General features: G+C 41.2%; 1 protein-coding gene across 2 annotated transcripts in view; it reads right to left on the reverse strand.

Annotated features, from left to right (window-relative positions):
* The window catches only part of FGF1 (fibroblast growth factor 1), a 70,530-nt gene that overhangs the window by 19,332 nt on the left and 35,825 nt on the right, over positions 1-15,373 (reverse strand). The gene's annotated exons all lie outside the window — the stretch shown is intronic.

The raw sequence follows: 15,373 nt of genomic DNA on the forward strand, positions 1-15,373 counted from the left end.
TCTATGGGGATTATGTTATACAGCAGTAGAATAAACCCAACTGTTTATCCATGAATTTAACCACAGAAAGTGCTATACTTTCAGGTTTGGTCCACACAATATGATAAAGTTTTATTTTTCAAATGTCCTGATTTTCTGCACTTATTTAGTTTTGAGTATTCATATTTCATTTTTTGGGTCAGACAACTAAAGTACGTTCAGGCAGTAAAATAGCAATAAAACAATAAAGAAGTTTTTAAAAACCCATAAAACAGAAGCAACAGGTAACAAAGTCCCCCACACATAAAAATAAAAAGAACAATAGATTCATATAATTAAACAAGTAGAACATGAAGGAAGCAGCCAGATCATATGAGCCAGGTTTTTATTATACATGAGGCTGAGATGCATGAGCAGACCTCATTCCAAATCAGCCTGTAGAAAGGGGTGCACAATAAGAACTTCACAAACTTCAAGACTCCACTTGATAAAAAAAACAACATCAGGCACAGCCAGTGTCAGGCAAACCTCTTTGAGGAGGCCTTTCCAAACTCGGTGTATTGACAACAACTGAACAGACCCCTGCCACAAATCAATTTATATCCATATTTTTACTTCTTTCCATTTGGAAAAATGATCTCCCAAGCTCCTAGTGTTTTAATAAGGTACTGAAGGGCTGTGCCAAAGCTATCATGTATCATGGGAACAGTCAAGAAAACATGGGAAACAGGTAGTTTAAGGGGTTTGAATCCGTGCTTGGCTATGGAAACCCACTGGGTGACTTTCATCAAGTCACACTCTCTCGGATTCAGAGGTAGGCAAAAGCAAACCACCTCTAAACAAATCATGCCAAAAACCTCAACCCTGTGAAAGGTTTGCCTTAGGGTTACCATAAGTCAGAAATAACCTGAAGGCACACAACATCAAATACTGGGAATCCTTTCCACCTCTAAGGAACCAGCTGGGGCAGACACAAAGTGAGTTCCAAACATTTGAGGGGGGGACAGGAGATGAACAGCTTGAAACAGCCAGAATTCCTCAAACCACACTCTGCTGAAGCAGTATCCTGATTTTACATAACATAAAGAAATTAGGCAGCTGGCACTACTAGATTTGATTCCATTTACCCGGTGGATGAGAGAACCAATGTGATGGAAAACTGCTTCACAAATTGGGTTGGAGTAGTCGGTTTAGGGCAATCCAGGTTTTAGCCCCAGTGAGCCTTGAAATCCACTGAGTGATCTTGAGCCAGTCACACACTCCCTCAGACTGATACACATCACAGGGTTGTTGTGAAGATAAAGATAAAGATAAAGGAGGAAAGCTACATATATTGCCTTGAGCTGATGGGAGAAAAAGCAAGATAAAAATGGAACAAATAGAATTATAAATACCCTCTTAGAGCTGGATTGGAATTACCGATTGAGGGATCATGGCTCAGTCAAGTGAACAAATTGTTTTACTTCTTTCCCTTTTGAAAAATGATCTCCCATGTTCTTAGCTGAGTTGAATGGAGAGGAAAGAATGTACACTAACTTGCGGGACTTCCCGCAGGCCAAGTTCTGTTCCATGTAAGGCCTGTTTAACTCTTGTGTCAAACCAAGTAGGCCACAGCACAAGCAGATACATTGGGAGCTCTGTTTTTCTCAGCATCTTATAACCTCACTTTCCCCTTCTGGACAGAATAAACTAAAATCAATGCAGACTCATTCATTACTTTTGCTAAAATGCAGAGGGCTAGTCCAGGAAGCTTCCTGTATGTATTTGAAGGTCTAATGATCCAAGAGCTTCTTTGAATCATTTTAGCAGAACAGCTCTATGGGACATTTGGAAATGATTTAGTTAATTCCACGTTGCTCTACGTCTTTAAGATCCTACACTATTTTTAGAACAACTCCTTGCTTGCCAGCAGCCTTTTAACTCCACAAGAGATGTTGAATGAATACTATTTTCCGCTCCTATTGTCCTGATGTGCTAGATGGGAATGCTGCTGTTCTCATACTTTGATGGCTATGTTGTTGGTATTCTGCACACAGCTCTACTCATGGCCTTGCTATTATACTTTTGGCAAAGAGGTACTAGGTTTTACGGGAATGAATGTGTGTATTTGCACACACAAGAGAGAGGATGCAAACCAAAGACAACATGAGAGGCCTTATATTTTTTTTCTCCTGGTTAGACGTCTAACCTCTTAATGATTAAAATGTTTGGAGCAGACCAGGAAATTTCATCCAAAATGACCTCTCCCTCCATCACTGCACAACAAATGGTCCAAAGTGAGACACACTGCAAAGAAAAACTTCTGTTCTTTGCTTAGTTTGGAGCTGTCATGAATGAGACCATAGAGGTTCAGGCATATCAGAGCTATTTGGGTTGTGATCCGCTGCATTCCACAAAACATCCATTGATTTGAATCCCTATTTTGACTCCTTCCTCATTTATAAGTAGGCCGTTGTTACAAAGTTTGCCTGGGCATAGTCCATGCCAGACTCAGTGGCAACTGATAATCATACATTTTAATTAATGTGACTACATTAAGCAACTTCATAATCTCATCATGGAATTACAAATGCATTATCGTGTATTTGTTGCTGGTCAGACAAAATTGTTATTGTTCTGTAGCATCTTAAAGAGAACACATGCAAGATACAGGATGATCCAAAACCATCAGATGGATCATTTAAAGCATCTATTATATGCAGATCTGAAATAAATATATTTATGGAATCATTAGGAGACAAGTTTCAAATAATGTTTAACTTAGACTAAACCCATTTTAAAATATTTCTTTTAATTCCTTTGTTGTTCTTTAAGAATTCTGACTTTTAATTTTAGTTAATTTTTAACACTTGATTTTGATTAAATCCACATTTATTTGTTTGTTTGTTTGTTTTTGTAATTCAGTAAAGTCATATCAGTCTCTAATGCCCCTGCCTTTTTTTGTTCCCAAAACTAGGAAAACACTATGGATTTGTGTTTTTAAAAACATATGACTACACCATGCACACAACCTATTTCTAACACTCCATAATCAATGTATTCTAGCTGGAAAAATAAAGTGGAACTGAATGGCTCTTGGAATGCCAGAACTATAATGGAATGGAAGAGAGGGAATGCACTGATTCCTTATGGGGAGGCTGATTTGAAAATATCTGTCTGAACCAGAGTGACCTAGAACAATAGACTGTTAGCAGAAGGCAAAGCAGAAGCCAACATTCTCCCTATATTTGACTATGCTTGGCAAATCTGTACTGCTTTCAGTTCTCATCTATTCAAATCAGCATTTCCTGAGAAAATATGAAACACATTTTCTCTTGGTCTAAATTGCAGGCACACATCACTCTCTCTACTTGAAAAGCCGTACTTTTAGAGTTTGCTAAGGATAGGAAATAGAACGTTCAGGGAAGCGTTCCCAGGCACTGTATGATTATCTATTTGATATTTGCTTGGATAGTTGATGTTGATGTTTTTAATTGTTGCCTGCTTATTTTAACCAATTCTATTTTATATCATTACCTATTGTTTTATACGGATTTTGTAGATTGTATGCCATTGACAGGTTTTATTTTTATTGATTTGATCATTTGTATGTACAGCACTGTGTACATTTATAGTGCTTTAGAAATAACTATAACAACAACAACAACAACAACTTGAAAAAGTTGCCATACATACTCAATTATTAGTCAAGCTCATGTATAAATCGAAGGCAGGTTTTGGGCCCAAAATTATGATAGTGACCATTCAGGGAATGTGTGTTTCCCTATATTTGTCTATTTCTTCCCACTTCTTTTTCTGGATCCACTCTTTAGTTTCTTTTAGATCAGCAGCATCATTTGGTCCTCCAGGTTATGGGACTTCAGCTCCCACAATTCCTGACTGTTGGTGAAGCTGATTGGGGCTTCTGGGAGTTGAAGTCCAAAAATCTCAAGGACCAAAAGTTGGGAACTACTGTTTTCGATGAACAAGATTTCCATGTTTTCTAAATGGTCAGGAACCAACAAATCTCAAAGCAGGCTAATGGTGACTGGTAGCTTCCATGTTGCTCGGATGGTGAATCCCCAGTGATTTGTAGAAGGTGCTGCTCTTACTTTGGGGATAGTGCTCAGCTCCATGGATAGCTCATTTGGAGCTTAGACTAGCATCTGGATTCACTCCTCCATTGATATGGAAGCCATCAGCCTTCATGGAAGCAGAAACCTTTGAGGTGTTCTCACCAGCATATATGAAAGAAAAGCTCTTGAGGTTGTGAAAGTTTATAGCAAGTCAGACATTTTACCTTTGTTTCTATGCACACACCTCCACCCACTATGCATGGCTGCATCCATAGTTTTGCATTCACTTCTGATGACCATGGCTGGTTATTAGAGCTTTCGTGTTAGTCTTCAACTCTTTGCTTTAGAGCCAAACTAGATGCAAAGCTAATGGAACTATAAAGGTAAAGGTTGACAAGATTGTCTAATCATGTCCACATGTTCATTACTAAGCCAAAGATCCAGCCTTGTCAAAGACAGCTCTGGTGGTCATGTGGCCAGCATGACTGCACAGAACGCCATTACCTTTCCACAAAAGTGGTACCTGTTTATCTACTTGCACTTTTACCTGCTTTCGAACTATAGGGAACTATAGGGTAGGATTTTTTTAAATTTAAATAATGCCAGGTAGTACCTAAGGGGATTTTAGCTGTTTCCACCTCTATTATGGGAAGCCTCTACAGGCATGAAAGAAGGCTTCCTTCCCAATATAAACAGAAGCTTCAGGAGTCTCTCTGTGTGAATTTTGTTGGAGCCACAGTAGGGTTTTCCCCTTCATGCAATTCTGCTGTTGCTTAGTGTCCCCCCGCCTTGCAGGAGTATTTTTTTCTATTCCTGAAAAACCCCACATGCACATATATGATGGTTTTATTATTAGTGAACCACCTTTGCACAATTCCACACAAGGCTGCTGTACAACTGCATGCATGATTATTGCAACTGCATAATAATAAAATTAATGTCATATCTAGTCTGGCCCAAGAGCCTGTGTGATGGAGTGGTTTGAGCACTGGATTTGAGACCAGGGTTCAAATCCCCACTCAGCCATGGAAACCCGCTCGGTGACGTTGGGTAAGTCACATTCTCTCAGCCTCAGAGGGGAGCAAAGGCAAACCACCTCTGAATAAATCTGGCCAAGAAACCCAATGAGAAGTTTACCTTATGGTCACCATAAGATGGCAATGACTTGAAGGCGCACAACAATTTGTATGGTTCATATAAGTCAATAGCTCTTGCTGACCAACTGATTTAGTGTTGCAAATACCTATTTCCAGTGAGAACTGTGTACCTCTTAGCTTCTTCTCCATATCCTGATTTCAGCCTTCTGTAAGCTGGTTTTCTGGTTCTGGCCCTGTAGAAGGTGGGCCATTCTGACTCATCTACAATTCCAGTGAATGCTAAGCTGGCATTGGCCTTCTGGTTACCTTTTGAAACTGCTTTAGTTATTCCTGTCTACCTTTCTCATAATTACACTGGATTTGCTGCACTTTCCTTCCCAAGGGCCTGATCTTACTGTAGTCTACAGCATGACAACTTGGCAAAAACCTGTTGCTACAGTTTTAATAAAGTATCTTTAAAATGGCTTTCTCTCCCCGACATCCTGATTCTCCAGTTTTGCATACTAATACTGCATTTCCTTGTTCATATCTAGACCCATTTCCCCTTTAGAGCTTTAGAGTTTCCAGAGATTGGCTCCTGATGACTACATTGATGCTGAGGGAGGATGTAGGGGAGGATGCAAAAGGAAGAGGCTGTCAAATAATAGATGATAATGAAATACACAAAGTGAGTTTAAATCATTTTGGCTTTCCAAACTACAGCACACAGCCAACTATGTCTGCTCTTTTGGGAAACCCTACATGTTCTATATGGCTAATCATCCAAGAACTAGGTTCACAAGGCTTCTTAGTTAAGTAAATTAAAACATTAGTTTGAATTACTTCCATTAATTAGTCAATCCCTCACTATTTCAAAATATGAAAAAAAGGAGTTATTGGAGAAGAATGATACCATCAGGTAATTCATGGCAAATGTAACCTGTCACTGCAGCATTTTAATTGGTGCAAACAGGATAAGAATCTGCTGTCTGTATTGCTCCTTTCTGAAGTCAGACAGAAGCAATTTGTCATGATACCTATGTATTCCAGTGAACATTCCAGACCTCACCTGGAATATTGTGTCCAATAGTGAGTTCTGGGCGCCGCAACTGAAGAAGGATGTTGACAAGCTGGAGCATGTCCAGAGGAGGGCGACCAAAATGATGAAAGGTCTGGAATTCATGCCCTATGAGGAGTGGCTTAAGGAGCTGGTTATGTTTAGCCTGGAGGACAGAAGGTTAAGGGGTGACATGATAGCCATGTTTAAATATTTGAAAGGATGTCATACTCATAATGGAGCAAGCTTGTTTTCTGCTGCTCCAGAGATTAGGACATAGAGCAGTGGATGCAAACTACAGGAAAAGAGATTCCACGTAAACATTAGGAAGAACTTCCTGACAGTACGAGCTGTTTGACAGTGGAAAACTCTACTTCAGAGTGTGATGGAGTCTCCTCTTTTGTAGTCTGGATGGTCATCTGTTTGGAGTGCATTGATTGTGTATTTCTGCATGGCAGAGGGTTGGACTGTATGGCGCTTGTAGTCTCTTCCAGCTCTGTGATTCTATAACAAGTATCAGAAGCAGGATGCCTCTGGATATCTGTTGCTGAGGAGCACCGATGAGGGGACTGAGATTTGCAGGATGGGCTGTCCTGTGTGTCCCACTAATGGAGCCAGAGGCGGGATACATACCGCCATATAGTACATATTGTATACGTACTAGGGATAGGAAGGGGCGGTGCTTCCGCACCCCCCTAACCCTAGTACGTATACAATACGTACAAGATGGCGGCGCCCCTTCCACATGGGCGCCGCCATCTTTACGTACTGGACGCATAGCATCCAGACGTGTCGCGACGCCTATGACGTCGCGAATCCGCCAGCGGTGCCTCGCGACGTCATAGAGGCGCCGCAAAAAGAAGCTCTGAAATGGAGCTTCTTTTTTGCTCCGCGCGGGAGCCGCGTGGTTTTGGCTGCTGCAGCTCCCGCGCGGAGCAAATGGCGCCGGCGGGGGAACGCCGCAAAGCGGCGGTTTGTATCCCGCCAATATATTATTTAAAGTTGCAAGAGTGTGTCTTTTCTGCTGTGGCACCCCAACTGTGGAATGCCCTTTCCGTGGAAGCCTGAGTGATGCCGATGACGGTTTCATTCCAACCCCTTAAAACCGTTGTCTTATAAGGTCTACAATTTTGTTGTGTTTACTGTTTATCTTTTATGCTTTTTTATGTATATACAGAATAACCAATAAAAAATTAATGTAAAAACCCAAGGTATTGGGAGCCTAATGATTTAATCCAAATTGGTATACATACATGCTTTTAAACTGTTTTAAATTATACAATAATTAAACGACAGAATTGTTTAACTTGTTTTTAAATGGTTTACATTATATTTATTATTTTAAATTGTTTAAACTGATTGTGTTGTAAGGTACTCTTTAAAATAAATATTTAAACAAGCAAACAAGTAAAATATTATAGCCATCATGTAGATTGTTGGTTTAGACAGATTATTGGTCAGATCCAGAAGGATTCTTTTTACGTCTGTCAAGTTGAAGAGGGCAGAAAGCAAAAGCCATACAGCTTTTACATGTATGCAAAAGGTAACATGGCATAAATTTTGGAGCTTCTAGTCAAATGTTGTGGTTGTTTTAAATTGTACTTAATTGTGATTAGTTTTGCATATTATTTTCAAAGAGACCCACTTTGGGCTGTTTCGGTATTTAAAAGGAGGAAAGAAAAGGTCACCTTGTGACACTTTTCAAACTTAATTGATTAGCCTTAATCATGCTAAAATAAATCAGTCTTAAAAATGCCACAAGACTAATTTTTCTATCCTCCCTTCCTCCACCCCACTTTAACTACAGTATTTCATTATCAATAAATCTTCAGACCAACTCATAGTAAAAAGGCTGGAAATATCTTGATGTTAAACCTGGTGAAATACTTAGGTCCACTGAGAAATTAAACATTGGTTGGTGTTCCCTGGGATTGATGCCAACTAAGCCTCCTTCAGCTCTTGTAAAGATAGGGGAGGGGTTGAAAAACAGGATAGAGAATGCATATATCATGGGGTCTCCATATGTCCTGACTGTTCAAGCAGCCTACTTGTTATGTTAAGATTTGAACCCTCTATTGACATTAATTGACTTCAGGTTCCTAGGGACAAACAAAATGACTTCTTGACAAGTACAGCTGCTCTTTTGTACTTTTGTGTATGCAATAAATACAGAGAAGACACATATTTTTAAAAGTCTCTTGCATAAAAGGCTTGTTCACTGTTGTTCGGGAAGACAGAACAAGAACCAAAGGATGAAATTGCAGAAAAGCAGGTTTGGGGAAAGGACAAGGAGCAACATGGTAATGGTAAAAGATGTCTGACAGTGAAACAGATGGCTGGGGAGGCAGTGGTCTCTCCTTTGCTGCAGATATGTAAGGCAGCCACATGTCAGGGTCAGGATCTTGCAGTTTCAATATTCTTGCATGAATAGGGAATGCCACTAAATGGCAGGGTTTTAACCCTTGAACACAGTCTAAAAATAATTTAATAAATTCCCAAGGTGTGCAGAGCTTTCTGGGTCAAAATCAACTGTTTAAAAATTAGGCCTGAAAGTGAATCAGAACAGAAGCCTATGGAGCTGAAAAAAGATTGGTGTCATGTGTTTGTCATATTTTGTTAAGGTGGAAAGGCAGGGTTTCCAAGTTTCCTTTCTATGAGGCACATTCCTTCTGTTTTCTGGTGAATCATGACCCCCATTTTGACTCAGAGTTAATCTGTTTTTAAAACTTGCTTAGCATGCACCCATGTATCAGTCCTAGTCCTCAGATACCTGGTTATTAATTAACTGGTCCCCCTGTCCCTTCCTGCCTGCCTGCCTTCCTCTATTTTTGTTTTATTTTTGAAAACTTAGCATGTTCAGAAAACAAGGCAACCTGTCTCTTCAAGCAACTTTCTCTCAACCTGGCTTTCCTTCTCAACTTTTGCTAAAGGAAGACATTGTTTATCTACTTATCTAATGTATATCCTATAATTCCACTAAAGATATAGCATGTATACCAGGAGCTCCTAAAAAGTGTGTGTGTTTGTGTGTGTGCATGCGTATATTTGTCCAAGAAGTCAAATATGTCAGAGTATTTTGAGCTCTAGCCTATCGGTTGGAATTCCTATTTTACCTATCAACATGCATGGGGGGGGGGGGGGAATGAGAAAATTGATGCTTTTCTTACTTTTTAATTCTTGTGGTTTGCTGAACAAACACTGATTAAACTATGGATCTTATCCCATGGGCAAATAAGCCGGTTTACCTCTTCTGGCTTCAATTCTGGATCCAGGATGCCCCCGGATGGTATAATAATTAAATTGCCACCGATCTACCTGCGATGCTGCTGCCCAGATGCACCCCAGGTCAAAGCCTTGCTCAGTCGGCCATTTTTTTTTAAGTCGGAAGTTCCCTGACTTTGAAAAAGTATGGGCTGAGTGAGGCTTTGACCCAGGATGCATCCAGGCAGCGGCATCCAGCCTAGATTGGTGGCGATTTAGTTATGATAACATCCAGGGGCATCCCAGATCCAGAATTGAAGCTGGAAGAGGTAAACTGGCTTTCCCCACTTTTCAACTTCACAGTTTTACTTAACTATGTTCTTAGTTTTGGTATGTTTCTTCAATGTCACTCCAAATTAGCTTGCAAGAGTGACATCTAGTGGTTATGGCTGGTATGACTGTAACATCCTTTCTTTTTTAGTATTTGTTAAAATACAAAACTCACTTGTATCTCCTCTAAGAGAAGAATAATATAGAAATTTAAAAAGCGATGAAAGTGTAACATCCTTTGTTGAAGCAAATTCTCCTCAGTTGAAGATGCCTGCTTGAAAGATAAAATATGAAGCTCAATTGATAGCTTCACTGAAAGGGAGAAGAGGTGGCAGGAGGCCCTGCAAGAGCATATACTAAGAATAAGCTGGACTCCATGCAAAAGATTTATTTTAGGGTCCTTTGTGCTCCCTGTGGTCTTCATCCACTTAAATTTGTATGATTCACTTCTGCTAGGAACTTAAGAAGAGCTCTCCTGGATGATCCTGAAGACCTGTTCGTTCAACATTACCTGCACATATTGGGCAACCACTATGGGAACCACACCATCACCACAACACCAGTGCAATTGCACCCTCCATCTTTTGCTCCCAACAAAACCTATATATAGAACCATACTGCGTCTGCTGCCTGTAGCTGGCCTGACTAGTAACTATTGCCTGTAACCTCTGTGAATTTATCCAGCCCTCTCTTAAAGCCATTCAAATTGGCAACCTTAGCTACAGCTTGTGGCAATCAGTTCCACAGTTTCACTGTGCTCTGTGTGAAGAAGTACAGTTGGCCCTCCTTATCACCGGATTCTTTATACATGGATTAAAGCATCCATGGCTTGAAAAATATTCAAATATATTCCAAAAAGCAAAGCTTGATTTTGCCATTTTATATAAGAGACGCCAATTTACTATGCCATGGTATTTAATAGCAAACCTATGGAGTGCATTTGTGCAGTTAAAGCTAGTGTGCCAACTGTGCCTGTTCCTGGAGAAGTCATATCTGGCCATGGTGGTACATGCTTGGGTTACATCCCATCTGGATTACTGTAATGTGCTCGATGTGGGCCTGCCTTTGAAACTTCCACTGGCCGAAAGAGCTGTAGCCAGGTACTGGAGCTGACTACAAGGAGCATACAACTCCCTTGTTGCAACAGCTGCCAGTCCATCTCCGGGCACAATTGAAAGTGCTGGTTTTGACCTATAAAGCCCTATATAGCTTTGGTCCAGGTTATTTGAAGGACTGTATTACCCTTTATGAGCCCACTAGAGTATTGAGATAATCTCGAGGAGCCCTTCTCTTCGTCCCACACCTGCTCAGGCTTGTTTGGTGGGAACAAGAAAGAGGGCCTTTTCAGTGGCTGCTTCCAGACTTTGAAACTGCCTAACTAGAGAGGCCAGGATGGCTCCATCCCTGCTCTCCTTTCCGCAGCAGATAAAAACATTCTTGTGTTGTCAGGCTTTTTCAGACTGATAAGGGCTGAGATTTAAATCCTGTGTGATTTAAATTTTAAGGTTTGTATTTTTAATAAGTTACATTTTAATTCATAACTGTTTTACCTTTTAACATTATTTAACTGTTTTACCTTTTAACATTATTTAATTGTTTAATAATTTTTCTAATAAAAATTGAATTCTTTGTTTTTTAATTTTATATTTATACATTTTAATGCTTTTATACTGTTTTTAAACTGTATTGTTTTAAATTTGCTGTGTGCCGCCTTGAGTCCCTATATTGGGAGAAAGGTGGGATATAAGTAAATAATAATAATAATAATAATAATAATAATAATGTGACTTGAGCATCTACAGAGTTTGGTATTCATGGGGGGGGGGGGGAGGTCCTGGAACCAAACCAAACCAAACCACTGTACCTCTTTTAACTAGTCCTGAATTCCCAACAGTATGACTGAGATCCTAGATTAGGAGATGCATATGGATCATGTAGTTAAGACTCTGTAGCTATATTTCCTGAAGCTATCTCCCCCAAATCTACTCTGTAAGCAGCACAGCATCCCTCCTGACACAATAATTTCTGTGTTGTTCAAGAGCCAGGGGTTAGGGAATCAGTGTTCCTTTAGCTGATCACTGGGAGCACAGGGACTTCTGGGAGCCCTTGGGAGGTCCCTGCAGATGACGTCCTTGCAGTGAATATAGCTGCAGGAAAGTAGATGGACATGTCTGTTGATCCCTATGTTCTCCGGCAACATGGAAATGGCTATGTTGAAGGACCTGTATTGCATGTAAGGTAGTTTGGGGGCAGTGGCATTACTAGGATTGGTGTCACCCCATGTGGTAACTCACGGTGTCATGCCCTAGACCTCTTGGAATGAAGGTGTCGATAGGGAAGACAGTCTCACCCTGCTGAACACCCTGCCACTGCTCCCCAGACAACACAGCAAAGATGAAGGGAGCAGAGAGAAAGGCTTCATCCCATCCTCAGATCCTCAAAGGGGAGCAAAATGACAAAAGTTCTCCCTTGCTTTCCAGAGGAGGTGTCTCGCTGCTGCCCAGTGTCACTGTTTTTGATGGTTTCACCCAGTGTAGTCCCCCCCACATCCTAGTGATGTCACTGTTCACTATGTGTGGTCAGACAGAATTTTTACCTCCGCAATGACCAAAAAAAAAACCAACCACCGTGTTTTGATGACTAAGTCTGACTAAAGCCGTCATAATTCCCTGATGTAATGCTAGCCTCAGTTTCAGTGGATGCCCCCAAATTCTGGTGCTATTTTCTCTTCACCATTGTTTTTTTTTTTTTAAAAAGGAAATGCAAAGAAAAAATGGGTACTTCAAGTATCAATATCCAGAGGCTGCCTTAATTAGCCCTTTCCCATAACCAAGCAAGACAGACTTATAATGTGAAGGGAGCTTTAGGTGTTGGTCTCAGTCTCCCACCAACCTGTAGGCTGCTTTGGTGGGTTGTTAGTATCTTGATAATTTTAATTAGCTGATGTTCATGTTCCATTTATAATAATAATAATAATAATAATAATAATAATAATAATAATTTCTATTCCGCCTTTCCCCGATAGGAAATCAAGGCAGATTACAACAGGTATTAAAACATCAAGTGTGTGTGGCTTTACTTTATGAACAAAGATTCAGGAAGGACTCATCCATGCTTTTTACAAGCACGTTGATGACATTAGATGTATCCTTCCAGCCTGTGCAATGGATTTTTCTGGTGGAGCGCAGTGTGCACAGAACTGGCCTCACCCTTTAAACCCGAGGTTCGACTGCTGAGGCCTTGACAAGCATGGACAGTGGCAGCGAGGTCCTCGGGTCATAGGTTTGGTTAGAGTTTCCTTCTCTTAGATGGTTGACCTTACAGGGTTAGATGAGCACCATCTGCCCGGGTTTGGGATTAGAGTTTTCCTTCTCCTAGGATGGTTGCCATAAGGCTAGAGAGCCCATCCTGCCCTTTGGCGCTCTTGGTCAGACCCTTCGGTTGTGACCTGTCTGGCATGGGAGGCCCTGCCGGTGGCTATTATACCACCGCCAGCATAGCTCACAACTTCATTAAGGTACGCAAGCCTCTCCCCCACACAGTCAGAGCATAGCTGGAGGGGGATAGGAGGCCAGATGATGACAGTTAAGGAGGGAGGAGCCTCTTCCTTCAGGCTATCCCTGGTGGAGCTGGGTCTGCCTGATCACTCCCTCTCAGGCCAAGATGACAGTTAAGGAGGGAGGAGCCTCTTCCTTCAGGCTATCCCTGTGGAGCTGGGTCTGCCTGATCACGCCCCCTCAGGCCAAGATGACAGTTAAGGAGGGGAGCCTCTTCCTTCAGGCTATCCCTGGTGGAGCTGGGTCTGCCTGATCACTCCCTCTCAGGCCAAGATGACAGTTAAGGAGGGAGGAGCCTCTTCCTTCAGGCTATCCCTGTGGAGCTGGGTCTGCCTGATCACTCCCTCTCAGGCCAAGATGACAGTTAAGGAGGGGAGCCTCTTCCTTCAGGCTATCCCTGTGGAGCTGGGTCTGCCTGATCACGTCCTCTCAGGCCAAGATGACAGTTAAGGAGGGGAGCCTCTTCCTTCAGGCTATCCCTGGTGGAGCTGGGTCTGCCTGATCACTCCCTCTCAGGCCAAGATGACAGTTAAGGAGGGAGGAGCCTCTTCCTTCAGGCTATCCCTGATGGAGCTGGGTCTGCCTGATCACTCCCTCTCAGGCCAAGATGACAGTTAAGGAGGGAGGAGCCTCTTCCTTCAGGCTATCCCTGATGGAGCTGGGTCTGCCTGATCGCTACCTCTCAAGCCAAGATGACAGTTAATGAGAGAGGAGCCTCTCCCTTCAGGATATCCCTGTGGAGCTGGCTCTGCCTGATCACGCCCTCTCAGGCCAAGATAACTGTTTAAAACATCAAACAGTTAATATTACCAGTGATTGGGCGGCATATAAATAAACCCTATTATTATTATTATTATTATTATTATACTAGTTTTCTCCTTATTGCAGTTCCAAATTAGACATCTAAAGTAGACATTTTTCTATATCTGAGGTATGCCAAGCTGAAATGTTCTAAAGACAGTTTTTGTTTTTGTTTTTTGCTGGACTAAACTTATCTAATGAAGTATAAATTGAATTTCCTCAAAAGTACATTTCCATAGTCCTGGCTGTGTGTCTATTCCTGGATCTTTTTTGCAAGTTCCCTTGATTTTACTTCAAAAGTTTATGTACAATTGTAAAAATAAGATATGGCAAGTTAAACATTCTTGGATTATGTCACAGTAGAATTATTTTCATATAATTGTTCTAGACACCTGAAGATTGAAGTTTAGTTTACAAACATTGTTGGGAATAGAATAAAAAACAGATTTCCCATTTTTAAAATTGGGACTACGGGGCAAAACTATGGGGCAAAACAGACTGACACAATAGCCTGGCTTGGGGGTGGTGTGGGAGCATGGGGTTTAGATGATGCATGCCCAACGCTGTCTGCAAGCCAGCATCATGCCACCCATCTGACCAGAGGGTGGGCAGTGTTGCTTCATGCCAGTGGTGTGGGGTTTACATGCTGCACGCCACGGGAGTGCCAAAAAACCAGCCCCATGGCAGAAAAGCCGCCTTTTTTCTGCCCCCCCCCCCCCAAAAAAAAAAGGAGCAGCATTTTGCTACTTCTTTTTGGGATGGAAAAATGCTGGATCAGGGCTGCGGTGTATGGTTGCTTAAGGCTTAAGTCTCTCCTTTTCTGTCCTCCACATTTGGCATTTAATTTTTTTAAAACTCTGATGAGATTGCCAAGCATGCCATGAGTCCTTCACGCCAAGTGCCATCTTTCCCTTTCTATGGTACTTCCGAATGTATGAAGCAAAAGCAACTTAGAGGTGATAATCACATTTTCAAATATCATCTATCACAAATTACCTGTTTGTATACAAATGACATGATATTGTCATCAAAAACTATCTAGGACTAAGAAAGCTACTTAATAATAAATATAAATAAAACTTTAATTTATATCCTGCTTTTTGTTTTCACAATCAAAGCAGCGTACAACCTTTTAAAAAAATACAATATATACAATTCCCCCCCTTAAAAAAGGATTAAACAATTCCATCCATTAAAATTACAGACGATAAAATTCTAAAAACAATATTACAATAATAAAATAATGGTGGGCAGTCTTCACTTGTATATGACTGTGGGGGGAGCGTTACATTGCCGGGATCTATTCTGGGAAGGCCT

Source organism: Sceloporus occidentalis, unplaced genomic scaffold (genome assembly GCF_023333645.1).
Source record: "Sceloporus occidentalis isolate IW3139 unplaced genomic scaffold, rSceOcc1.0.p SCAF_1, whole genome shotgun sequence".
Lineage (NCBI taxonomy): Eukaryota > Metazoa > Chordata > Lepidosauria > Squamata > Phrynosomatidae > Sceloporus > Sceloporus occidentalis.